General features: G+C 45.1%; 1 protein-coding gene across 1 annotated transcript in view; it reads left to right on the top strand.

The window, feature by feature from the left end:
• Nucleotides 1–27,090, top strand: part of LOC122811561 (sentrin-specific protease 1-like) — a gene marked incomplete in the record, with an annotated part of 1,729,916 nt that overhangs the window by 1,016,508 nt on the left and 686,318 nt on the right.

Raw genomic sequence — 27,090 nt, 5'->3', positions numbered from 1 at the left:
ACTGGAAAACATGAAGGTCCTACCGAACACCCTGATATTGGGCGGTTTCAATTACCCTACCATTAACTGGGAAAACTACTTGAGTACAAACTCACAGGCTCAGCGCTTCCTGGAATTTATCAATTCAAATGCCCTGGATCAGCTGGTAAACTCCCCTACCAGAGGCCACAACATATCAGCCCTAGGTCATCACCAACATGGGCGACAGGTGTTCCATACCTGAGGTCAACCCGTCACTGGTTAAATCAGACCATAAAGTAATCACCCTGGATGTCCACACCCCATCACCACCCCCAACCAAGGAAACCACAGTGAAAAACTTTTCTAAAGCAAACTTCACCTTACTTAAGACAGAGGTGGTAAGTTTCACAGCCCCCACGCTAAAGGATAACACTGCCCAAGATGCAGAATCCTTTACAATAGCACTCTATGAGCACCTACAAGGATGCATGGATTGTGCCATCCCTAGCAAGACCTAAAGAGAAGGAAGACAGTCTGGTGGACTCCTGCCATAAACAAGTTATACAACAGAAGGAGGAAACTAGTTCAGAAAAAAAGCAAATCCCAGGAAGGACAGGACATCCCTGATCAGCATCAGTAAGAAACTATAAGGTCCCTCATAAAATCATCCAAGGTTAACTTCGAAAGAAAAATAGCCAAGGATTCGAAAGATAACCCCAAAGCCTTCTTTAGCTATGTCAAGAATCTAAGTGGCAACTCACAGATATGATCTGAGTTAGTGCAAAATAGCACAAAATATACTGAACCTACTGATATTGCCAACATCCTGGCAGATAGATTCATTGCAAACTTCACCTCCCTCTCACCTTCAAAAGGGCCCACAACAATACCGGAAAAGTGTAGTGTCCCGGAAATCACAGAAGCACAGGTGAAAACAGCCCTTTCAAAAGCCAAAAACACAGCATCAGTGGGGCCAGATGGTCTCCCAGGCTGCGTCTTGCATGAACTACAGAACAAACTAACCCCCCACATAAACACGCTGTTCAACCTCAGCCTCTCCACAGGCTTACATGCCCATAGAATGGCACACAGCAATGGTTATTCCGCTCCACAAAGGAGGGGCCACAACTGACCCTGGTAACTATCGCCCCATAAGCCTGACTAGCCTGGTGTGCAAGGCTATAGAGCGCATCATCATGGAACTCATTAACAAAGACATTGGGAACCTCCAAACACTTGACCCGACCCAGTTCGGCTTTGTTAAGGGCAGATCATGCCAACTAAACCTGGTTGACTTCTTCGAGACAGTCACCAAGGCCATAGACAAGGGAAAGGTGGTTCACACAGCCTACCTTGATCTTGCCAAGGCATTTGACACCATTCCTCACTCAGGTATTATAGAAAAACTCACCAGCCTGAACATAAACCCCTACGTCACAAGATGGGTTGCCAACTGGCTTACAGACAGAACTCACACGGTAAGAATAGCGGGCTCCGGGTCCGACTCTATACCAGTCACAAATGGTGTCCCGCAAGGCTCTGTTCTGGGACCCCTACTGTTCGGCATATATTTCTCAGCAGTACAAGCAAACGCAGGACTATGGCTAACCAAGTTCGCTGATGACTGCAAACTGGGAGCCATAACTGACTCTCCGGCTGACACAGACATCCTTCAAAAAGGCCTTACTGAGACAGACACCTGGTGTCAAAGTCATGGCCTCAAGCTAAATGCCAAAAAATGCATAGTCATCCCGTTTGGGAAAAACAAAACACCCACGAATTACCACATAGGTGGCAGCCCCCTTAATACAGAAGAGGTGATAAGAGATCTGGGGACCCAGGTAGATAGTAATCTCTCCTCTGCCAATCATATTGCCAAAGTAGTTAGGAAATCCTTCTATGTGGCCCATCTAATTACTAAGGGGTTCGCATCTAGAAATAGAGAGGTTATACTGTCCCTCTACTCGTCATTCATCAGACCCATCATAGAGTACAGTGCCCCATTTGGGATGTACCTCACAAGACACTTCCAACAGCTGGAAAGACCTCAAAAGTACCTCACCAAGAGGATTACTGGCCTCAAACATATGTCCTATGCAGCCCGACTGAAAAAACTCCAGCTGTACTCAGTGGCATATCGCTTACTCAGAGGTGATCTCTGCCTGACTTACAAAGCCATGTCCGACTCAGAATTGATAGACATGCTCCACCTAAAGAAATCCAAGTCACTGCGAGCCACGTGCTCTAGTGAGCTAAACCTCGCCACAACAATAAATAGAACAAACTGGAGGGATAGATTCCTGTCACAGAGACTCCCTATGCTTTGGAACGAAATTCCTAACTACATTAGGCAGAGCCCCTCACCAACACTCTTCAAGAGAAGCTTTGACGAGTGGATGGGTAACAGAAAATACACCCCTGGGATCACTTCATTGGCTCTGCTTGACAGAGGTTCAATTAATTAATCAATGGGGTGGTGAAAGCCGACACACTCTGGCTAGGCTTAAAAATGTCCTCGGGCAGATAGCCTAGTACCTACCTATGAAAGTCTTTTATTTATTTTTTTTTTTTTTTTACACTATCCCCACGTTTGCTATGTAATTCAACAAACATGTTTTTTGTGTGCATTTTCAGTTTCATATAGCTGTTTTAACAAGTTGCCTAATGAAGGCAATGAGGCTTTGAAAGTCTATTTAAGATGTCTGTCTTTGTCAAATAAAAAGATTAATCACCACATTTTTCCTCTTAACTGACAAGAACAAATAAAAATATCACACATAATTATCACACCGCACCTAATTTTACCACATTTTTAGAGTAAATAGTGGCCTATGTTTCACTGGTTTTTGAAGCGGTGAATCATCACTTTCTGCAGATTTTTTCCTTTTACTATGTTTTTTTGTATCTTTCGGCTTTTCCCGGTTAGGGGTCGCCACAGCGGAACTCCGGTCCGCTAATGATTGGCAGTAGATTTTTACGTACCGAGTTGCCAGCCCTGACGCACAACCTTCAACGAAGGTATGCCCATTCACGCATGTCTCCACACAGAAGACGCTTTAGCAGAGAATCGAACAGGGCAACGTCTTACTGTGAGGCGACAACGCTACCGCAGCACCACCACCGCTTTCCCTTTACTAAGTGCTAGTGAAATAAATAGATACATCCCAAAAGATGAATATAACTTAAAGGAAACTATGGCTGCCTACTTCATCCCAGTTTTAATTGTGGGTCATTAAGGAACATTCACCATGTAGTGATTTTTCAGGGATCTCTTTCAAATTCCTTCAGGTAAAAGAAATGAGGACTTTTATAGCATGCACTTGGTTATCAGCTTTTCATAAATGTTAATGTGGTCTTGAGTATGTATGAGTGTGACCACATCATTACATGAAAGTATGAGCGACTGGTACATATATATATATATATATATATATATATATATATATATATATGTGTGTGTGTGTCTGTGTGTGCATCTGTGAGTGGATGTGTAGGTATGTATATGGAGAACTGTGTGTCTGTTTGCCTGTCTTGTCTACGTGATGACTGTTTCTGTGGGTATGATTGTGACTCTGTGAGTGTATTTGCCAATGTGTGAGTAGCAATGAAGAAGAGCAAATACATCATGACATAGTGATGCTTGTACACAAATCTTCAGAACAGTGGAAAAATGCACTTGAAGTGGGAAAAGCATGCGTTTTGCTTTGTAAAGGCATTACAGAAAAAAGCAAATGATCTACAGAATGTAGCAAACCATTACGTGCTCTTAAAAGTAATAGCAGCATGGTTTGAAAAGTCACTTTTTTTCTGCTGGATAATTGAGACACCCACCCTTCCATAGATTGCTATTGGAATTAAGCACCTATTTTAATTTAGAAAACCTATAAATCTAATTACCTACATCTTTAAGTGCACAAACATAGACTTTTTTATGTTCTTTCTTATCAGTAAACATTTGTGTAACAAAGCATTTAGGTTATATTGGTAATCTACACACACACACACACACACACACACACACACACACACACACACACACACACACACACACACACACACCTACTTAATACATAAACGCATACACACCCCTACCTATTTCTTACACACCTCTTAAACACTTAAAACACACAAGCACACACCTACTTCTCACTTGTACATTCAACCTTAATAAATGCCAGTAGCATCTCCTCCCACTTCTCTGAAACATAAATCATGGCTTAAAAACAATTATCCCAATTTACACACCTTCTCCCTACCTGCAATCTCTCCTATGATCCCAGAACAGACAACAGAGTAGGGAGTGGAACAATGCCCATCTTAATCCTAAGATTATTGTCAAAGACAATGCCACCTTGGACTCCAGTCTCAACTGGATACTTTTAAAGTTCTACTGATTTAAAAACAAGCCACTCCTACTTACCATCACTTATGTACCGCCCCTTCTCTCAACAATTCAAACCTGACATCTTAATTTCAGCCTCATCAAAGCATAACTCATTCTAAGTCTATTCAGCCTCTCAAGTAAACATGCCCAGATTCCTTCCTGATCTTGGTCTCATTCAATTACTTGCTGAGACAACGCAATTTAATCTATATTCTAACCACCACTCCATCCTCAATTTTCCAATTATCAGCAATTCCACCATAACCATAACCATTCATTCCCACTTTCAGTGATTGTCTGCCTTCAAACCTGGTAATAAAACTCTAAAAAAAATAATCAAGAAAACTCATTCAGACCAAATTAAAATCACATCTCTTCTCCATGAGCAGGTCTCTCTCACTTTTTTCTCAACAAGACACACCCTAACTCATCTTCAGCTTCAAGAGAAATTATTTTCTCTAACTAGTATACAAACACAGAAAACTGTCTGGCTGACAAATGAGCTTAAGCACCTACTGAAGTTCAGATATGGATTGTAGCACAACTAGAATCCCAACGTAATCCCTCACACTAAGGAACAGTTTGTCACATTGCATAATCTTTCCAAGCAATCTTTATGCAGGCATAAAACCAGGCAACCTAATTTTAAACAGTTTTCCTCACTGCGGAAATTTAAATGTTTTTGGCAGGAGTTAAACCATCAAACTACAACATGTCTCCTTATAATCTATACTGTTCTGAAAGCCAATCTACCTCAACTCAACTCGGACTATTCTACTCCTTCCACTCAGTTACCCCCCCACCCTCACACATTCATAGCACCCATTCTGCTTTAAACAGGTAAGCTGCAAACACATTGAACCCCTGCTGGACCAGATTCATCTGAATGCCACCACAGGACCTAACCATCTTAATCATAGATTTATATGCTACTGCAAATATTACCTTACCATTCCTCTACTTGAACTATATAATGTCTATATAACTAAAACTATTCTCCATCTGGAAAACAGCATTAGTGAAACTGCTGCCAAAACAAGCAAAGCCTGTAAATACCTCACAACCATGTCCTATTTTACGTATTTGTAGTAAAATTTGGGAAAATATTATACAACCTTCTCTCCTTAAAGCAACATGGCTTTTGGAGAGGCACAGCTAGCCACCCAGTGGTGTAAACTATGGCTGTAGATGAGTGTCACTGTGTTGAAGTGACATCCCAACCCCATGTGCAAAATAGGAAAAAAGGCAATGTGGATGAATGGATGAAAGGAACACTACCATGATCTTCTGTGAACCTTAACAGATGGAAAATTTCCAATCATCAACAAAGGCAAGCTTACTTGCCTACTTACTTTTCTCTGTTTTTATAAATGACCTACTAGATGACCTCTCATTTTTATATCCGATTTTGTATACAGATGTGGTTTTCTATAGATCCAGCCTTTTTCACTTTCTTATCAGATGTATAAACAAACTGCTATTAAACACCACTAAGTCAAAAACCACCAGATCTATAAACTACCAAGATATCAGATTCATTACAGACACTCCTTGTGAAATACCTACATCCTGCAAATATCTAGGTATAAGACTGGACCAAACCCTTAACTTCCAGAATTGTATAGGGAAAAAATAAATAAAAATTCTTTACTTTTCAGAACTAGGAAAATCTGTCCTTCTATAACCTTACCAGTAAGGTTTGCTGTAAGCAAACAAGCTCTTCTTGCTCAGTTTGAATATGGCATTGTGATATTGGTTGCATCTTTCAGCAACATACACCTACCCTAGACCATCGCAAATAAAATATACTGTTTTATCTAAACCTTCTGTACCTGTGACTACCACTGTCTTAATTGGAAGCCATATGGTTTTGAAAAAGTAAGGAAAGGGTGAACCTCATACTCAACTTACCTCTTATCAAACTGTTACAATTTTTAAACATAGTTCCCCTTTCAACAAAGCATCTTACAAAAGCCTCAACTGACCACCTTAGAAAACATTCTCAAACAGATTTCACCGTACTTGCCCCCCAAAAAATGAAACTACATTACCGTAGTCCAAATGTGACATCTCCCGAAATTCAAATTCCACGCGGAAGATAGCGTAATCCATCAGTTGCACAGACGGAGAAGACGTAAACAAGTCGCAAACATCTGCTCCATCTGTGCGACTGTATGTAAAGGGTGTTCTTAAAGAACGCCCTTTAATTTTCATTTTTTTTTTTTTTTTTTAATCTCCTGGCCAGCCGGTTCCAGGGGGGTGCAAGTGCACTCCCTTGCACCTGCCTGCGGGCGCCCTTGGTTGGGTACTACTTGAGATTGATTATTACCAAAGAACTGGAGCCTCAAACCCATCTTGAATTTCAGCTGTTTAAATCAGTACATCAAGCAGACTGAGTTCCAGTTTATCGCAGTGCGTCGTCCTTATGTTGAGGAAGGTCAGCTGGATGTGCTTGGTGGACATCAAGGATGCCTACAATCACGTAAAGATAAACAGGCAGTCAAGGAGGTTTGTGTGCTTTTGGCTGGTGGCCAGTCTTTACTAGTGTCATGCACTGCCCTTTGATCTTACCATGGCCCCCCAAGTGTTTGTAAAGTGTATGGCAGTAGTGGCAGACTGTCTCAAGTTGCAAGGATTTTAGGTCTTTCCATATCTGGTCATCTGTCGTCTAACAGCATCCACAAAGGTATCCTTAATCAAAGTCAGAGACTGCTTACTTCTTTTGTGTCCATCCTTAGGCATTACAGTAAGCTGTGACAAGTCCAACTTGGAACCAGTTTAAGTGACTGAATTCATAGTTTATTATCTGGATGCTGTCAACCAAATTGCCCAGTTACTTCCCTCAGATTTAACATCTCTCTGACTACAAGCTTCCCTGGTCCTAAGGTATCCAAATCCCACTGCTCTCTCAATTCTTTGACTGTTCTGATGGCAGCATGCATTTGTCAGTTTCCTCTAGCCAGGTTTCATATGTAAATTCTTCAGTGGATCCTGTCTGTTCAGTAGTTAGCTTACTCTCTGTCACCCCATAGACTTCCCAAAATGTTAGGCAACATTTACCATCAAATATTACATGGTGACTGGAATCTCATCAAGTTTTCGCAGGTTGACCATTTTTTGTTCTCCATCTTCAGGCCACAATTACCATGGATGCTTCCCTCCTTGGGTGGTGGGGAGGGCATTCCGAGGGGAAGATGGTCCAAGGTACCTGGTCTCAGAAGTCGGTCTTCACATCAGAGTCTTGGAGATGAGACTAGTCCTCCTAGTGTTAAAGGCTTTTCAGGACCTTTTCCCCAAGAGTGTGATTGCAGTCCTGTCCGACAATACATCAGTGATATGGTATGTAAACAAGCCAAGAAGAGCCCAATGTTAAGTTGTCAATCTCGCCTTCATTCTTGCTTGATGGGTTCGGAGCCGATCCTCGGCTCCAACTCGGCACTTGCTAAGCTCGAGAGTCACTTTTACCAGCTCGAGGCAGCCCCATATCCCATGATGCAAGGCGGTAAGTACCCAGATCTCGTTTGCCGCTTCGCTGATGAGGTCCTCCTTTTACCAGCTCCTGGTAAGTGAATTGTTACTTTACTATTTTAGCCCCTTTCTTAAAAAAAACCTTAAAATTATTAGTTTTAACTTAGTTTTAGTCCCTTTCTAACAGAAAATTCCCTGTCTCCTCATAACTTTCAGTCAGACTTTCACCCATCCCATCCCCCCCCCCCTGTTAGGGTGTGTGTGTGTGTTTGTTATTGATACTTTTTGATATATTTAATTTAATTTCTTGGACTGGTGTTGTGTGTGTGTTTTGTTCACCATGTCTAAAGAAAGGGTCTCAGGCTTTAAGAAGTGTGACTCGTGCTGTCAGAAGATGTCTCTGACAGACGGTCACACTTCTTGCCTTTACTGCCTGGGGCCTCTTCACCTGCAGGACTCCTGTGCTATATGTCATTCTTTTAGCCAGAGAGTCCTGCAGGAAAGAAGAAATAAATTGATTTTGAGGGGCCTTCTTAAGCCGGAGGGCTCTCCGGCTAAGTCAGCCCCATCTAAGACTTCTAAGTCTTCCAAGGCCCAGGCTTCTGTGTCCAAGCCTGTGGCCTCGGCTCCGACTCATTCAGAGTCGAGATTGGCTCCGGCTGGAGCCGATTCTGGGTTACCTAAACCTTCGGCACCGATGGCTATCGGTGCCGACTCTGGTTCGACCACTTCGGTGTCGGTTCCGACCACCATGTGGCCCAGGCATCGGTGTCGGCTCCGGTCGGCTCCGACACCCTTACTTTTATGGCCGTATCGGCTCCGGCTGGAGCCGATGCATTGAAGCTACCTGTCGGTGCCGATAAGTTGTCGGCTCCGACAGTTTCTGTGGTTTCATCGGCTCCGATGGTTCCTTCGAGGAAGAGGTCTAGGTCCCCTTCCTTGGAGCCGATACTTCGGCTCGGCCGCCTCTCTCTCGGAGGGGAGCCATCGGAGCCGATCTTCAAGGTCATCCAGGCTTTCTGACCATGATTTGGAGAGAGTGGTCAGTAGATTACTAAAGTCACAGGCACTGGCCCAAATGCTACATAGTCCGTCTCAGCAGACGACTATTAGTCCACACCCATTGCAGTTCCTCCTTCGACTCTACCCCAGAGTTTGGAGTTGGAGTCTTCGAATGGTTTCTGCTATGGCTGAGGGACAGATACCCCTTCTGCTCCTTCAGCCTCTATTCTTATCTCCTCTTGAGACCTTCCTTAGAGGGATTCGTGGCGGGCTTCCCTGGTCTCCTCCGAGGGTGAGTGGCATCGGACCCTTGTCCGAACCCGCTCTTCCCCTTGGAGCCTCGGCCTTGGTGAGCTCGGCTCCGACATCTGCCTCGGAGCCTTCCTTTTCGGTGGGCCCTGGAGTTCCTAGTTCTTCGGAGCGGGTTCTCTCAGACCTTCCTGGGAGGGGAGCCTTCGAGGTGATGAAGAGTGTGCTGGCCACTGGTCTCAGCCAGCAGTCTGTTCCCTTAGCTCCTCCCTCTATGGTGCCTGTTGACATCTCTGCCACTTCTCTTGCTCCAGGACCCAGAGATCCTCCGCCTCAGGTTTCCCCACTGGGAATATCCCCCTCTTCCGAGGATTCTCCTGATTTGTCGGGAGATCCTCCGCGGAAGAGGACATGTAAGAGGAAACACGTAGACTCCCCCGAGTCTATCACTTCTGATACTGACTTAGATGAGTCAGAGGGATCCCCAAGATCCCCCTCTGAGGATGTCTCCTTCTCAGACATCCTAGAACTCCTTAGACAGAGGGGAAACTGGCCCACCAATAATCCCTCTGAGGATGAGTCAGTATACCTGGAGGCGTTTGGATCTCGGCCCTCCACCTCCTGGGTGTCTCCGCCTTTCGACCCCCTTATGCAGGTTATTGCTCGAAAGGCGTGGGCTACTCCTGACTCTGTAGAGCCAGTCCCTAGGAGGCCTTCTAAATTTATTACTGCCCCGTTGGACAAGCAATTCCTTACAAAAGGTGTCCCCGCTGATGCCATGGTGGTGGCGGCTGCCACAAAGAAGGAACTTGCAGATCCTTCCGTACCTGTCCATCCTCCTAATAAGGACTCTAGGACCATGGATAGATATGGTAAGCGGATGTTTTCTTCAGCGACCTTTGCTATGCGTTCGCTGAATTACCTATGTCACTTCACCAGACTCCAAAGGGATATTCTTAAGGAGCTAGGTGAAGTTGTGCAGGATCCTACAGCTGCAGGGGCTCAGGAAAAAATTGCTTCGCAGCTAGGAACCCTTAACTCCATTGCAAACTCCTCCATGCGGCTGATATCTTATGCTGCTGATGGAGCAAGTAGGGCCGCAGGTACAGGTGTAGCTCTTAGACGCCAAGCCTGGATGCGGCTATGTAATTTTGCAGATCCCTTTAAGGCGTCCTTCACAAACTCTCCCTTTGATGGTTCAGCTTTGTTTGGCCCTCAAGTGAAGGAAACGTTGACCAGATGTGAGCAGGACGGCAAAACTCTTTCTGCCGTTGGAGTCCGTTTTTCCACCCCTTCTAGACCTTATCCCAAAGGACAGAAGGGTGGCAAAATGTGGTTCCGCAAATCCCAAGGAGTCACGCCGGATTCACGTGGTCAGTTTACCCCTAGAGGCAGAGGGGGTAACAACAACAGACGCTGCTCTAGAGGCAGAGGGGGTCCACAAAACCAGGGAAACAGAGAGTCTCTCTCTGACAAGCCCTTTCAGCATCCCTGAGATGTTGCCCGGCTGTCCCTCCTTGGAGGCAGTCGGGGGAAGACTATCGCTGTACCCAGAAGCCTGGCGTTCTCTCACTCAAGACAGATGGGTACAGTCGATCATATCCGAGGGTTACAAAATTCCATTCAAGGAAAGTTCTTTCTATCCCTCAAATTCCCTTCCAGACATACCACCCGGTCTAAGGGAAATTGCAGAATTAGAAGTCTCAAAACTACTGCAAAAAAGAGCCATTCAGCCAGTTACAACAGACCATTCAGAGCCCGGAATCTACTCAAGGTTCTTTTTGGTCCCCAAAAAGACGGGAGACTGGAGACCAATATTGGATCTCAGCAGACTCAACAAGTCTGTGAGGAAGACAAGATTCCGAATGGTCACTCTTCAGTCGATTCTGCCCTTCTTGCAGAAGGACAACTGGATGTGCTCAATAGATCTTCAGGATGCGTACTATCACATAAAAATTCACAGACACTCCAGGAGATTTCTCCGCTTTCGGCTGGGGTCCAGTCATTTCCAGTTCAGAGCCCTGCCCTTTGGTCTCACTACAGCCCCCAGAGTGTTCACCAAATGCATGGCAGTGGTCACGGCTCACCTGAGATGTCAAGGATTCCAGGTGTTTCTGTATCTCGACGACTGGCTCCTTTCAGCCACCACCAGGCATCAGCTTGCTCAAGCCAGGGATTACACAATAAATCTTTGTTCTCATTTGGGCATCTCGATCAACTTCAAAAAGTCATCCTTATCGCCCTGCCAGTCTATTACTTTCATAGGCGCAAACTTAAGCACTGTTCGGATGTCAGCTACCCTTACAGATCAAAGAGTTTCAGACATTCAGACTCACGTCAGGATCATTCTAGCCAACAAGAAAGTACAGGCCAGAATGGTTCTAAAGGTATTAGGCCTCATGGCTGCGGCCATTACTCTTCTTCCCCTGGCTCGCTTCTACATGCGCCTTCTTCAGTGGATGTTGTTCACTCAGTGGTCTTACCAATAACTTCCAATGCGTCACCAAATTCTGGTGACACAGATTTGCAAAAATCATCTTGCTTGGTGGATCACTTCTCCCCAGATTCACCAAGGCAGACACTTTGTACCCCCATCCCCGGTAGCCACTGTCACCACGGATGTCTCCCTGATCGGGTGGGGGGGTCATTATCAGGGCAGGATGGTTCATGGGACGTGGCAACCGTTCGAGTACCACCTGCACATAAATGTCCTAGAGATGAGAGCAGTGCTTTTAACGTTGCAAGCCCTCAACGACTTTCTTCCTGTAGGGACAATTGCAGTCCACACAGACAACATGTCTGTAGTTTGGTATGTCAACAAACAGGGCGGAACCAAGTCCTACCCTTGTGTCGAGAAGCGCTCAGACTTTGGCAATGGGCGATCTCCTCTCATCGGTTTCTGGTTGCAACGCACATCCCTGGGAAAACCAACATTTTAGCGGACAGATTGAGCAGAGCTATTCTCATGCCTCACGAGTGGTCTCTCAAGCAATCTATAGTGGAGGAGATTTTTCTGGAATGGGGTCGCCCATGTTGCAATCTTTTTGCTACTCCCCAAAACAGCAAATGCCCAGACTTCTTCTCTCTCTTCCCTCTGTCAGGCCATCCCCCCAGAGACGCTCTGACCCAGGATTGGCCCCAGGGACTTCTTTATGCCTTTCCTCCTTTTCCCTGATCCCTCAAGTTATCCAGAAAGCAACCGTTTTGAGAGCCAAAATGATTCTCATTGCTCCTTATTGGCCTCGACAAATTTGGTTTCCGTTCCTCCATCGTCACCTTTTGGTGCAGCCGTGGCATCTGGACCCAGTGCCAGATCTTCTGATTCACCAATCCGGTCAGCTGCACCGGTCTATCCCTTCTCTCAACCTCACAGCATGGTTGCTCCACTTCCTTCCTTAGCCAGGCTTCCTTTGATCTCTAACCCTGTTAGAGACATCATAGTAGCTTCTTTAAAATCCTCTACCAGGAGGATTTATACAAGCAAATGGAAACGTTTCTCTTATTGGGCTAAAGCCAAGAATATTGATCCCTTCACTGCCCCAGTTCAGGCAGTTTTGGACTTCTTAGCGGAAATTTTTCATGCAGGTTCCTCTTCTTCCACAGTTAGAGTTCAATTGGCTGCTATCTCGAACTTTCATGTCGGGATCACAATATTATGTCCCATAGGCTTTGTAGAGCCTTCTTGAAAGGAATTTTCCTGCTAAAGCCTCCAATCAGGAATCCTCCTCCTCAATGGGATCTAAACTTAGTGCTGACATCCTTGATTCTTCCCCCCTTCGAGCCAGCTGTTTCTTGCTCCCTAAAATTTCTTTCTTGGAAAACTTTATTCCTAGTAGCTATTACATCGGCCAGGAGGGTGTCTGAACTTCATGCTCTATCGGTTCGACCCCCCTATTTGGTCTTTCACAAAGACAGAGTATCATTGAGAACTAATCCGACCTTTTTGCCTAAGGTCGCCTCAAAGACTAATTTGAATCAATCCATTGATCTCCTGTATTTTTCCAAACTATTCAAACAGATCGAACAAAACTACATTATCTTGATGTCCACCGCCAACTCAGATATTATTTGGACAGAACTAAACAATTTAGGAAATCCGATCAACTCTTTGTTTCCTATGCGGATAACAAGAAAGGCCTTCCTGTCTCTAAAGTGACCTTATCTAGATGGCTTTCTTCTGTCATCTCTGAAATTTATCTGCTCAGGGGAAAACAGCTGTGCTCAAAACCTAAAGCACATTCAACTAGGAGCTTAGCTACTTCTACAGCCTTTCAAGCTAGACTTCCTTTAGACACTATTTGTGCAGCGGCCACTTGGGCCACTCCTCATACTTTTGTTTCCCATTACAAATTGGACTTGGCCTCCAGGGACAGAGCCAGTTTTGGCTCTACAGTCCTCAAGAGTCTGTTCCATTGAGCCACCCAGGATAGAGGTGCTAGGGACGCGGTCCCATCAAGCAAGAATGAAGGCGAGATTGGCAACTTAACATTAAGAAGTTATGTACCTACCATAACGTTCCATGTTAGTTGTCTTCTCTCGCCTTCTTTCTTGCGACCCTCCCTCCTTCCCCCAGGCATGGACAGACCTTTTTCTACAAGGAATTATTATGCTGAAGACCATTCATAGCTGGTCCTTCTTCCATCCTATAGGCTTTCTTTCTTCCTTTGGGAAGTGTTTATGCTTGGTGCTATTGCCCTTTGTCATCAAACGAGATCTGGGTACTTACCGCCTTGCATCATGGGATATGGGGCTGCCTTGAGCTGGTAAAAGTGACTCTCGAGCTTAGCAAGTGCCGAGTCGGAGCCGAGGATCGGCTCCGAACCCATCAAGCAAGAAAGAAGGCGAGAGAAGACAACTAACATGGAACGTTATGGTAGGTACATAACTTCTTATTTCTGCCCACTGTGTCAAGAGGCCATGAGGGTTTGGCAATGGATGATGTCCATTATACTGTTTCTAGTAGCTGTACCCATCCCAGAAAAATCCAACATTCTAGCAGACAGCTTGAGCAGGAACATCCTCCTTCCTCATAAGTGTTCCCTCAACTCAGAGATAGCAGCACAGATTTTCAGCTGCTGGGGCTTGCCATGCTGTGATCACTTTACATCTACATCCAAATGCAGCAGATTTTCCACCGTGATCCCTCTAAAGGGGCAGTCACTAAACAATCATCCGCATTGCTTGAACCTTGACTCTCCTGTATGCCACCCTGCCTACCCTGTTGGCGATAAAGTTTTTCCAGAAAGCATCTCACTGCAAAATGAGTTTGGGAAAAAGAATTGGCTTCTCAACTGAGTCATCCTAGAGTTCCTACCAGATTAAACAGAATTTGTAATCCACTCAAGATTCTTTTCAGTTTGGTTCCCTTTTCTATGGCTTCATCTACTGCACCCTCCTTGAGTCCTCAATCCCATTATAGGTCTGATTTCTCACCTGTTGGGCTCACCTCACCTGAACTTTCTCTCCCTCAAATTGACTGCTTGTTTTTTCCATTCCAGTGATGGCAAGAGATCCCAAGCTTTCAGAAAGTTAATCAGATACTGTCCTCTTCTCAGAAAGCTTCCAGTAAGAATGTGCATGCTAGAAAATGGAAAAGATGTTCTATGTGGGCTTCCTCCAAGGATCTAGACACTTTTTCTGCTCCTTTGGATGCGATACATGATTTTTCTAGCAGATCTTTTTTACTCTGGTCTAAGTTACTCAGCTGTTAATGTTCAGTTTGCCACCATTTCCAGTTTCCATATTTGAATGGATAACACACCAATTGCAAACCTTTCCTGAAAGGTACCTTTCTACTCAGATTTTCAGTACAGCATCCATTTCCTCCACAGGATCTGAATTTACTGCTTCAAGTTCTCACTAGACCTTCTTTTGAACCTGATACTGTAGTTTCTGTAAAACTTCTGTCATGGAAAATGCTCTTCTTGGTTGCATTACGTCAATGAGAAATGTTAAGAGCATCAAGCTTTATCTTCTATTCCCCCTTGTGTAGTTTTTCATAAGGACTGGGTTACCTTTAGGACCAGCTCTTCTTTTCTGCCTAAGGTGGCCTCAGAGTTGAATCTGAATCAGTCTTTACATCTACCAGTTTTCTTCAATTTCAGTAGCAAGGGAGAGTACTTACTTCACTTTCTGGATGATCATTGGCAGTAGAGGTTTTATTTGGATAGAGCTAAGAACGTCAAGAAGTTTGAACATTTCTTTGTATTTTTTTCCATATCTCAAATGGGCAAACCATCATGGTCAAATAGGACCCTTGGCAGTGTAATGGATCACCCCCTCCCAGCAGCCATTCCAGTATCCCATTACTTAGCTGTTTCTCCCCAGTTACAATAGACACTGTTCAGACTTGTCAGTATGCATGTTAATGTGATGTTGTCAGTCTTCATTCATTCATGACAGTTTGGTTTCATTTCCGACCTCAGAACCGACTCGGCCGATATAACAAGCTCCTGCCAGCCAAAAATCTCTCGAGCTAAGGTTACCCATAGTGCCTCTCTTCCCTTCAGATCTCGTTTGCTGCATAGAGTTTCAGGGCACATCAGGCCTGCTCTCAAGCTAAGTGTTATATATTTTTTTCACTATTTTTCAAAAAATTTGCTTCTTCTCTATCTAAAAACCTCTTGTTAGTCTTAGTCGAACTTTTATGTTTAGATGTGAAGTTATTCGATCTCGCCGTTTGTTCTTACACACGGGTTCGGAGCTGATCCTTCGGCTCCGAGTCGGCCACATTCCAAGCTCTGCGTCTAAGAGAAGCTCGAGGCACAGTCCCTATCCCATGATCCTCTCCTGCTAACCCTCAGATCTAGTTTGCCGCTGCAACAGGTCTCATCGTCGAGTGAGAGCTCGGGCCAGTATCCTTTTTTCTGTATAAAAATTTTATATATATATTTCTAAAAAGTTAAAAATTATAAGTTTTTTTTCTTAATATTAGTATTACTGTGTGTGCGTGTCAGGTTAAATTAGTGTTTAGATTAGTGTTAAGAATTTATGGGAGCGGCTGCTCCTAGGCCTTAGGCCACTAACTTTCTGTCAGGGCTCTGTCAGATTTTCTCTGTTTAACTTACATTTTCTCTTAGTATTTAACCTTGTTGATAAATATTTACCTGTTTAGTAAGGTTAGTTTTGTGTATATATATATCTATATATATATATATATATATATATCTATATATATATATATATATATATATATAGTGTTTTACATATTAATATTGCAGACTGTAATTTCTAGTCAGGAATGTCAGAAAAAGCCAAATCTGGATTTAAGCATTGCCATTGTGGACAGAAAATGTCCATAACTGACCACCACGTTTCCTACGTCTACTGTCTAGGCCCTCTCCATCTTCAGGAGGACTGCTCCATCTGCCACTCGTTTAGTGGCAGAGTGATGATGGAAAGACGCAGGAAACTTATTGAGAGGGGTCTCCTGAAGCCGGAGTTTCAAGAGGCATTGGAAAAGGCAGACCAGTCATCAAAGTCTTCGAAGGGGTCGAAGTCTTCGAAGGTGTCGGAGCCCAGGACATTGGCTCCGAGTACTTCTGTTAAGATTCGGTCGCCGGCTCCACAGACCTTGGAGCCGAGCATCGAACTGCTGCCTCAGGGCGAGGTCCAGGTTTTGGAGCCGGTGTCAGGGGTACTCCCTTCATTGATCCTTCGCTCTGTGACCTCTTCGACCCGTTCCTCCAGACCACGGTCAGACACCGATGTGGATCGAGTAGTGCAGAAGCTGATGGAGAACACGGCCTTATCCAAACTAATTGCAGTTTCGTCCCAATTGGTTTCGAAGCTTGAAACCCTTCCTGTTCCATCCATAGATCCTCCTTCGAGACCCATCGAGTCATCGGAGCCGGGAGTCAAGGATCTGATGATTGTTGATCCCCCGGAGCCGAAGCCTTCGTTAGTGCTTTCGGCTCCACTGACCTCGACACCCTCGGTACCCATTGAGGGGTCTCGGAGCCGACAGTCTATCCTCGGTTCCGGGGGGGGAGAGTCGAACCGAAGTTTCTGTTCCGACTCTTCCCCTCGGTGCCTCGGCGCAGATTACTTCGGCTCCATCCTCTGGATTGGAGCCCGTGGTTCCGGGCCCGAGGAGGATACCGGGTTCTTCAGAACTGGTGGAATCCTCGGCCCGGGGCTCCGGTGCCTTCGAGGCCATGAGGAAGGTTTTGTCTGTTAAGACATTCACATCTTCCGATTCCTCTTCTCCCTCCCCGAAAGGTCCGCATTCTGTTTCTGCACCACCGGTCCCCACTAAGCGTAGAGACCCAAAGCCTCAGTCAGCCCCAGAGGGTGAACCCTGCTCCTCGGTAGCTTCACCAGATGCCCCCTCTGATGAAGTCCAGAGGAAGAGATTGTGCAAGAGGAGGCACCTTGATTCCCCACAGGAATCGCTGACATCGGACACCGACTTGGATGAGTCAGAGAGGTCCCCACGGTCCTCCTCCGAGGATGTCTCGTTTGCCGACATCCTGGAAATTCTCAGAGGGGTGTCTGGCAGTCACTTGCCCCCACTGAGGATGAGTCTGTGTTGCTGAAGGCTTTTGGGGCTCAACCTTCCACCTCCTGGGTAACTCCGCCCTTCGACGAGTTAATGGATTTAATAGCTCGAAGGGCGTGGGAGTCCCCTGATACCTTGGAACCAGTCCTTCAGAGGCCTAATAAGTACATCACTACCCCCAAGGATAAAGCGTATCTCATCAAGGGAGTCCCAGTTGATGCTATGGTGGTGGCGGCGGCCACCAAGAAAGAAATGTCTGAAGCATCTTCCTCTGTTCATCCGCCTAACAAAGACTCTAGAATGATGGACAGGTACGGGAAGCGCATTTTTAGTTCAGCGACTTTTTCCATGCGATCGCTGAACTACCTCACCCATTTTACCCGTCTTCAGAGCGATCTCCTCAAAGAATTGGGAGATACTCTACAGGGTACCACAGATGCTGTCTCAGACAAGGTGACAGCACAGCTCAATACCCTAAACTCTATCGTTAACTCATCCATGCGGCTCATTTCATATGCAGCCGAAGGATCGAGTAGGGCTACAGCTTCAGCGATCGCTCTGAGGAGACAATCCTGGATGCGCCTATGCTCCTTTGCGGAAGCCTTTAAGTCTTCCTTTACTAATGCCCCTTTTGATGGCTCCTCCTTGTTTGGGCCCAAAGTGAAGGAGACGCTCACTAGGTGTGAGCAAGAAGGAAAGACCCTGTCTGCCGTAGGGGTCCGTTTTTCCGCCCCTTCTAGACCATACCCCAAAGGGCAAAGAGGTGGAAAAATGTGGTTCCGGAAGACTCAGGGAGCTTTCTAATCCACACCTAGTGAAACCCCCTCCAGAGGCAGAGGAGGGAGAAGGAATGGAAGACGCCGCCCAGGCAGCAGATGGGGCCCGCAGAACCAGGGCGACAGGGATAGCATCCCTGGTAAGCCCTTCCAGCACTCCTGAGTGGAGGCCCGGCTGTCCTGCTCTGGAGGCAGTCGGGGGTCGCTTGGCTTTATACCCAGAGGCCTGGCTAAATCGCACTTCAGATTGCTGAGTAAAAAGCATAATAACCAGAGGGTACAACATCCCTTTCTTAAACAATCCCCCTATCCAAAAAAGATTCCCAGATGTTCCACCCAATCTGAGGGATCAAGCAGCCATAGAAATACAAAGGCTGTTAAGAAAGAGTCATCCAGCCAGTCCCGGCGGACCAAATAGGATCCGGAACTTATTCAAGGTTCTTTTTATTTCCAAAGAAAACAGGGGGCTGGAGGCCAATACTGGACCTCGGCAAACTCAATACCTTCGTGAAGAATGAAAAATTCCGGATGGTCACGCTACAATCGATCCTTCCGTTTCTTCAAACGAATGATTGGATGTGCTCTGTAGATCTCAAGGATGCGTACTACCACATAAAATAGCCAGGCCATCCAGAGATCACCTGCGCTTCTGGCTGGGAGTCGGTCACTTTCAGTTTCAAGCTCTGCCCTTTGGCCTCACCTCAGCCCCCAGGGTGTTCACCAAGTGCATGGAAGTAGTGGCGTCCCACCTGAGACGACTAGGATTCCGGGTGTTTCCATACTTAGACGACTGGCTCCTTACCGCCACCACCAGGCATCACCTATTGCAAGCCAGGGACTATACAATCAATCTCTGTTCCCGTTTAGGCATAACACTGAACTTCGAAAAATCTGCCTTGTCGCCCTCACAGCATATATCATTCATAGGAGCGGAATTGGGCACTACCTTAACTCTGATCAGGCTTCCCCAAACAAGAGTTTCAGCCTTAAGGGAACAGATTTCTACTCTTCTACAAAACAAAAGAGTCCCCGCTGCACACGTCCTGAAAGTATTAGGCATGATGGCAGCTACCCTTATCGCGGTCCCCCTAGGGAGAATGCACATGAGGATCCTCCAGTGGTTACTCTTCGCACAGTGGTCTTACCAATGGCTACCATTGCTGCACAACATCCTGCTCACGGAGTCTTGCAAGCGGGATCTTCAATGGTGGATGAACAGCCACGAGCTTATGATAGGCCGTCCGTTCGTGTGTCCCCCCCCCCCCCATAGCCACAGTGACCACGGATGCTTCCCTGATAAGGTGGGGGGGGACTTTTTCAGGGGAGAACAGTTCAAGGCGAGTGGTCAAAAATAGAGTACAACCTGCACATCAATGTCCTGGAGTTGAGAGCAGTGTTCCTGGCATTGCAACACTTTCACAACTACTTACCTCTGGGAACAGTTGCAATTCAGACAGACAACATGTCAGTGGTCTGGTACATAAACAAACAAGGAGGAACCAGGTCTTACCCCTTATGCAGAGAGGCCCTGAGAATCTGGCAATGGGCTGTGTCCACCCGCCGCTTTCTCATAGCAACGCACATCCCGGGGACATCCAGCGTAATAGCGGACAAGTTGAGCAGAGCCATCCTGTTACCTCACGAGTGGTCCCTCAAAAATCAAGTAGCAGAAAGGATTTTCCGCAGATGAGGCCAGCCTTGCTGCGACCTTTTTGCATCCTCCCTGAATGCCAAATGCAGAAGCTATTTCGCCCTACTTCCCTCTCCGGGAGCCGCCCCCAGGGATGCACTTGTGTACGATTGGCCCCCGGGTCTCCTATATGCTTTTCCTCCTGTTCTACTAATCTCGAAATTTCTGCAGAAAGCCAAAGGTCTGGAAAGGACGATCATCTTGATAGCACCATTCTGGCCTCGACAAATCTGGTTCCCCTTTCTTCAAGCTTACCAGATAGAGGAACCTTGGACTCTGGACCCAGTGCCAGACCTTCTGACCCACTCGTCAGGAGTTCTTCACCCCTCTCTTTCGTCCCTCAAATTGACAGCATGGCTGCTCCACTTCCCAGTTTAGCCAGGTCAGATCTCTTGTCTCCAGCAGTACAACATATTTTGATCTCTTCCCACAAAGCCTCCACTAGAAAATTATACAAGAGCAAATGGAAATGTTTCGTGTGTTGGGCTTCCAAACAAGGTATTGACCCCTTGTTTGCTCCTATTCATAAGGTTCTAGATTTTCTATCTACTCTTTTTCATCAAGGGGCTTCAACATCCACCATAAGGGTACAGCTGGCTGCCATATCTAATTTTCATGTGGGTGAAGGGGGCTCTACAATTATGTCTCGTAGACTTTGTAGAGCTTTCATGAAGGGAACTTATCTCCGACCACCCATTTGAAGTCCGTTTTTTCCTTGGAACTTAAATCTAATGCTATCTCAGCTCATGTGATCACCCTTTGAACCAGCCTCGTCATGCCCACTTAAATATCTTTCCTGGAAAACCCTGTTTCTTGTTGCAATCACTTCAGCTCGCAGAGTCTCAGAGCTGCAAGCACTGTCAGTTAAACCCCCGTATCTAATCTTTCACCCAGACAGGGTCTCCTTACATACTAATCCGTCCTTTCTACCAAAAGTCTGCTCAGAATCTAATCTTATCTTAATCAGTCCATAGAACTTCCTACCTTTTTCAGGCACCATACCAATAAATTGGAATACATGTTACACAAATTGGACGTGCACAGACAGCTGAGATTTTACCTGGACAGGACAAAAGAATTCCGGAAATCGGATCAACTGTTTTGCATGCAGATAGTAAGAAAGGACTTGCAGTATCAAAAATCACGTTATCCAAATGGCTTTCGGACTGCATAAACTTTGTTTATTCATCTTCCAATCAGTCTATTCCGGTCAAAGCTAAAGCTCATTCTACTAGAACTGTTTCTACTTCCCTAGCCCATGCTGCTCGTTTACCGATAGATACCATTTGTGCAGCGGCAACCTGGGCTAAACCTCATACCTTTATCACTCATTACATAGTGGACAGGGCCTCCAGGGACAGGGCTTCCTTTGGTTCCACTGTTCTCAGGAATGTTCTCCCGTGAGCCACCTGGGGTTTAGGGTGCTAGGGACGCTACCCGTGTGTAAGAACAAACGGCGAAATCGAACAACTTCACATAAAGAAGTTATGTTCTTACCATAACGTTCCATGTGAGTTGTTCATCTCGCCTTTGTTCTTACATTCCCGCCCTCCTTCCCCCTCCGTGTTCTGGAAGAACAGGTACAACTGGTGGCTGGTTGTCTTTCTCATGGTCCCCATAGACTGACCGTCTCTAGGTAATATATGTGTATATGTGTATGAATACGTATGCATGTGTAAGAGAATATGTCTTCTGTTGTCTGGTTTTCATAGCAAACTAGATCTGAGGGTTAGCAGGAGAGGATCATGGGATAGGGACTGTGCCTCGAGCTTTTCTTAGACGCAGAGCTTGGAATGTGGCCGACTCGGAGCCGAGGGATCGGCTCTGAACCCGTGTGTAAGAACAAAGGCGAGATGAACAACTCCCATGGAACGCTTATTTTTTTTATTTTGGTGTGCGAATGTTTTTTCTCCTTGTTATCCTTTTTCTGGTATTTTCAAACCATAGCTGATGTAAGCCCCTCCCTTCCTTCTTACCTATAGGTAATCTCTACCACCATTGTTGGTATTCTTCCCTACCTCTTTCTCTTACCCTGCTGGGTATACCTGTATTACTATTAATTGTATTAAAAAAAAAAAAAAAAAAACTTCCTCTGTTACTGTGTGTGTCTGTGATCATGTGAAAAACTGTCTGGTGAGTTGTGCTTGCTAAAATGACTGACAAAAAAGGTACTACTGGCTTTAAACAGTGTGACAAATGTGTCAGGAAGATGCCCAATTCTGATGGGCATCTTTCCTGGTTATATTGTTTAGGAGTCCCACATTTGCAAGTCCAACCTTCATATGAGCTCTGTAAGGGCTTTAGTGCCCGCACTTTAGCAGAGCATAGGAATAAGCTAATTTTAAAGGTTTTATTAAAAACCCCTTTTACGGAGGCTTTATCTGAAGCAACCTCTCCTCATTCACATGAACCAAAAATGTCTAAAGCCCAGGTTCATACTGAACCAGAGACTAAGTACCAACATCTGTCTCGGCACCGGAGCCAAAGACCCCTTCCCCTCCACAGTGCCATCCTTGACCATGGAACCGACCCTTTCCATGGTACCACAGACCCTCACGGCACCAACAGTAGCTTCTCTACCCCTCTATCACAACCTTGTGGTCATTTGACCACGGTGCCGAAGGTCGAGCGCTAGCTAGGACTTGATATTCCCAGTCCATTGACCCCTTTGTTGGACAGCAGCTCAGTCCATTTATTGACCAGCCAGAATCTCCATCAGGGATGTCCATTCATTACATCAGGAACCTTTCAGAGCTTGATGTAGTGAGACTTGTGGATCAGCTCTTAGCAGCCAGAGGCATTCCATCCCCATCTAGGACCTCCCTCCCGCCCGGAGACGAGGTTTTTTCTCCACAGACTCCATCTTATCTTCCTGTTTCAACCGCCCCACAGGATTTAGAGCCCTCGATGCCAACGCCCCTCCTGATGCCAGCTTTTTCGATACCATTGGTGGATTTCAACGTGGTTCCGGAACTTACTTTGTTGAACCTCTGCTCAGTCTGAGCCAACCCACCCACGGGACCGTGACTTGGCTGCCGGCACCAGGATCCCTAGAACGGCACCAATTTTTTTTTCCATGGCGCCATCTATGGTTCTGGTTGCTTTGACAGCTTTGAGTCCTCTTGTGACTCCGCCTCTGGAGGGTGGCTTGTTGGAGCGGGGTGTGACCCTGGTTTCAAGATTCTTTCTCTGTTCTGGGCTCCCATCCCTCTTTGGGTGGCGGGCCTGCCTTCCAGATTATGAAGAGTGCGCTCACCTCTGCAGGCTCACAGTTATTACCCTCGGCGCCAGAATGTCATGTATATGTGTCTGCTAGATTGTAGCTGTCATAGTCTACTTCACCAGTGCAACAGGCACAGGAGCAGCAAGATACCCTACCGCAGAGTACCCTCTCTTCAGACCTCCCCCTGCTGAGCCACCCCATAAGAGATCGTGCAGAAGGAAGGAAGCATGTTGCTTCACCTGAGGAATCTTTCACCAAAGATACGAATTATGATGAAGGGGAAGGGTCCCCATGGTCCCCCCCAAGGCATCTCCTTTGGAGACATCCTAGAAATCTTAAAACAGGGATGAATGTTTCGTTTGTGTATTCCTTAAAGAGAATTCCATTACCTAGCAAATCTAAAGCTCATTTTATTAAGACTGTTGCCTTTTTTTGCTTGCATCTTTATAGATAGTGTTAAGGAAAGGCACAAAAAACTCAGGTTTCACCCAATAAAGAAATCTATTTAAGAAGATGATCATGGGAGACTAAGTGAAATACACCTATGTCTCCCCAGGCTGTAGTAAAATTACACAATGGAAATGAAGCAATTATTCATTTTCAGCCAAATGATCAGAAAAAACATGACTTGCTTCTACAAATTCCTTCCTGACAGTACATCCTCGTGGTTTCTTACCATAACATTAACCATACTTAGTAAATGTTTCTGTTAGTGTTTAACTGAGCTAACTAAGCATGGGAATATGCTTTTGTCAAAATGAAATGACATTCTAAGTCACATGGACTTCATTTTAATTCAAGATGGATTCCACTCTCGATTTGTTTTCTCATAAAATATTCTTTCACAGTCACTTATTTGATGCTGTGAAGCTTCACTCACACTACATTTCCATCACAAAAATTGAAAGCTATGAATATGCATAGACAACATTTGAAATTCCAACAGGTATTTTTCACACAATGTTCCAACATAATCTTAGTGTATGTTTTCTTCTCAACTTTTAATGGAAGTAGTTTTATAAGCAACAGATGCATTCTGTCTATCTGCAAAGTAAGATTCTGAAACATAAACCTGAGGTTTATTATTTTTTTATCTAAACCCATTATCATAAATCCTTCCAAAACTGGTCAGTCACACTAATTGTTTATTCTGCAGTTTTATACTTTAATTCCGCTGTTTTATTTTAATATCAAAGCTTTGCATAAAAGTAAAACTAGAAGTAATGCAAACATAATTGTAACCAGCATAATTTCTGTTCTGTAGCACAGAAGTCCTAATTCTCAAATAGTCTTTGATATTTTATAAGCTGGAGGTATGCCTGCCCCTGACATGACATCATCGCCCAAGTCTAAATGGGGAAAGTAATTGAAACACTCAAACCAGGCTCCTCACAAGTATGGCAAGTGCCACGGCCCAAAAAAAGCACAAACCCAAACCAAAATTAAGGGCCAGCACCAGTGGAAGTTGCCAAAAAGTATAAGTTTAATAAAAATATATTTCAAAAGTGCCATATAATAAATAAGAAAACTGGTTTCGGCTTCTAGAAGGCTTATACGGCCGAAACCGGTTTGCTTATTTATTATACGGCACTTATGTGCTGACTTGGGGGTAGTTTATACTCTCTAGTTGATTTGGAATATATTTTTATTAAACTTATACTTTTCGGCAACTTCCATTGGTGCTGGCCCTTTATTTTGGTTTGAAAGTACTTGAAATCCAGCTTGTTCTAGGTTTCTGATTTTTCCTGAAGGGTAGGGTGGCTGCATGATGAATAACTTGCCTCACATATCCAGTGTAACAACTACCCCCGCCATCTTTTTGGAAGCTATTTAGATTTATTGCCACAAATAAAGTACATTCCATTGCATAATGCAATAGATGTGGTCGTGTTATAATTTAATAAAAAGTCACAGTTTGTGTCATGTCTAGCTGTGCTGCTTAGAAGGGGTGGTGCTGGTAATAGTCAAGTAAATAATACTATCAGTGCAGATTTATTTAGTTGAGATGATGCGGAGTATATTCTGAGTTACTAGTCACTGGCTTGTGTTCCCTTACTGATAAAAACTTCTTTGCAGGGAAGTATATTTCACTTTGCTGCAGGTTATGGTATGAAAAGTCTCACATTGGCTTGTACCAACAAGTTAAGTTACTTGTTACGGGATATAGGTAACTGTTTTTTATAATGGAGATAGATGAAAGAAATAGTCTGTCCTGTTGTTTTCCTGGTGATTGACATTTACAGTTCACAAGACTTGTGTATTTTGATGCATTAAACACAACTGAAAGTGAGGCATTATTCAAAACCATTTATAACCAAAATATAATAATGCCAAGAAGGAAGATCACCATAGTTGGATTCAAATATAATAGTTAAGTGCTTTTGTCCTTCAACAGGAGACTTCTTCAGAACAAAGAAAAGACTAAACACACAATGCATGTAAATACTATGCCAGAAAGTCATTGGATAATGAGTTAATTAGATTGAAAAATATCTGCCATTCATAAAGTCACCACACACAGTGGAAGATCTGATGTTGTCTTCTCATTTTTCCTCGACCTGTGGGTTTCGGATCCAGCCGCAGGTCCGACTCTGCCACTTTCCAAAAGCTTAGGCTCTGAAACTCAAGCTCCTCCCCTGTCTGTAACCCACTGGTTACCTCAGACCTCATTTACTGCTCTTAGAAGAAGCATCACGGTCCATTGTCTCGAGCTCCGGTGGAAAAAAAAAAGTTTTATATATATATATCTGTAGTGTAGTCTGTTGGCATATGCTGGTCCGTTCTTGGCAGGTATTTTCTGTTTTTCTTCCCTTTCTCTTCTTTCCTTCTCTCCATTCTTCTGCTATGTTGGCGAAACTGTTAGTTTTCAAAAAGTGCACTTCCTGTGGGTACAAGATTCCCTTATCTGATGCCCACAAGGAATGCGTATATTGTCTCAACCCTGTCCATCTTGATGCCTCATGTTCCATCTGTGATGGTTTCCATCAATGGGCATTGGCTGACGGAAGGAACAAGCTCATTCTGAAAGGTCTTCTACCTCCCTCGGCCCAGTCAGGTTCCTCTTTCTCTTATGTTAGGGGCAGAACCCCCTCCCAAGAAACACTGATGATAGGGAGCGCAAAAAACGTTCCCAGGGAAGGGTGCTTTATCTTCTTCTGAGCCTCCAGCCAAGGCTTGCCAAGGCATTTGATCCTAGGTCTTTGGATCTGAGTAAGCACAGACATTCTTCTCCTCAGCCCCGAACTCCGTTATCTTCGAAGCACCTACTCCGTCCGCAGGTTCACCTTGATTAGCAAGGTCTCCAAGGATTGTGTCCAGGCCACTATCTAGAGCAACATCTGTCAGGTTTGCCCACAGTCTTTCAGAGTGAAAAGTGGACAGGTTGATGAGGCAATTCCTTCAGACGCAGATTCAAATGGTCTTACCAGCCCCATCATCTGATGGGACTGTGGGTAGGAAGTCTCCCTTCAGACCCCTAGCACCTTCTCCGATCTGACTTCCTGTTTCAGAGCCTTTGGATCCAAATGCTGTAAGAGCTGAGGAGTCTGAGCCGATATTGGACCTTACTTTGACCATGGTGCCTATCCTGACTCACTTGGCTCCTACTGTCTCGGAGCCGAAGCCTTGACATATAAGCTCCAAGGGGTTGACCTCAACTCAAAGGTTTTCTGAATAGTCGCCACCCCTCAGAGTGTTGGAGTTTGTCGGTTTGGCTCCAGTTTCCCTCTTGAAGCTGAGGGCTGGGCATGTTCGGGGATAGCCTGTCCTGGCAGTTTCGGCTCCAGGGAGACTGTTTTCAACATCTCTGGCCCATTCTGCCTTTGAGGCAGCGGAGAG

The sequence above is a fragment of the Protopterus annectens genome, chromosome 9.part0 (genome assembly GCF_019279795.1).
Source record: "Protopterus annectens isolate FY-2018-M chromosome 9.part0, PAN1.0, whole genome shotgun sequence".
NCBI lineage: Eukaryota > Metazoa > Chordata > Ceratodontiformes > Protopteridae > Protopterus > Protopterus annectens.
The sequence above is the reverse complement of the archived record's forward strand: the minus strand, read 5'-3'. Positions and strand labels throughout refer to the sequence as shown.